Source organism: Tupaia chinensis, unplaced genomic scaffold (assembly GCF_000334495.1).
Source record: "Tupaia chinensis unplaced genomic scaffold, TupChi_1.0 Scaffold144909_1, whole genome shotgun sequence".
NCBI lineage: Eukaryota > Metazoa > Chordata > Mammalia > Scandentia > Tupaiidae > Tupaia > Tupaia belangeri.
The window spans coordinates 1027344-1027882 of NW_006204769.1; the positions used below are offsets into that span (position 1 = coordinate 1027344).

Sequence of the window (539 nt, forward strand, 5' to 3'; positions counted from 1 at the left end):
TTGTTTAAAAAAAAAAAAAAAAAAAAAAAAAATTGCCTTCGACCCTTAACCACCTTCTTCCTCCACCTTTTCATCACCAAAGGGGTGGAAAGATCTTCCTGTGCTCCGTCGCCCCCGCGCGCTCGCCCCTCGCCCACTCTGGAACGCTCTGCAGCGCGGCACACGCCCACCCGCTTCAGCGCTCTCCTCCAAGGCCGCCAGCCCCAAGGCCTGACCTCCGTCCATCCCCGCGGACTTGGGCATTTTTCCCCAAACCAAGTTAACAGCCTTTATCTCATTTAAGATGGAACATCAAGATACCCCGATCCACAGACTCTGGATGGGAGCCAGGCCAAGGGTAGGTGTCCCTGGAACCCCTCAAAATTCGGGTGACGAGCCTTTCCGAGACCGGCTAGAAGTGGGAGGCCCCTGGCGGGCCCCAGCCCGGGGTCAGCTGATCAGTTTCCTAGCTGGAGAGCGGGGAAAGAAGGCTCGGGAGGTTCTTTCCGGCGCTGCGCCTGGCGGAGAGGGACGCCGGGGTCCTCGGGCGGTGCGCCCGG

The 539-nt window shown here is 59.6% G+C and overlaps 1 protein-coding gene across 1 annotated transcript in view; it reads right to left on the reverse strand.

Annotated features, from left to right (window-relative positions):
* B4GALT4 (beta-1,4-galactosyltransferase 4) overlaps positions 1-539 on the reverse strand; it is a 33304-nt gene that overhangs the window by 32486 nt on the left and 279 nt on the right. The window lies entirely within an intron of this gene.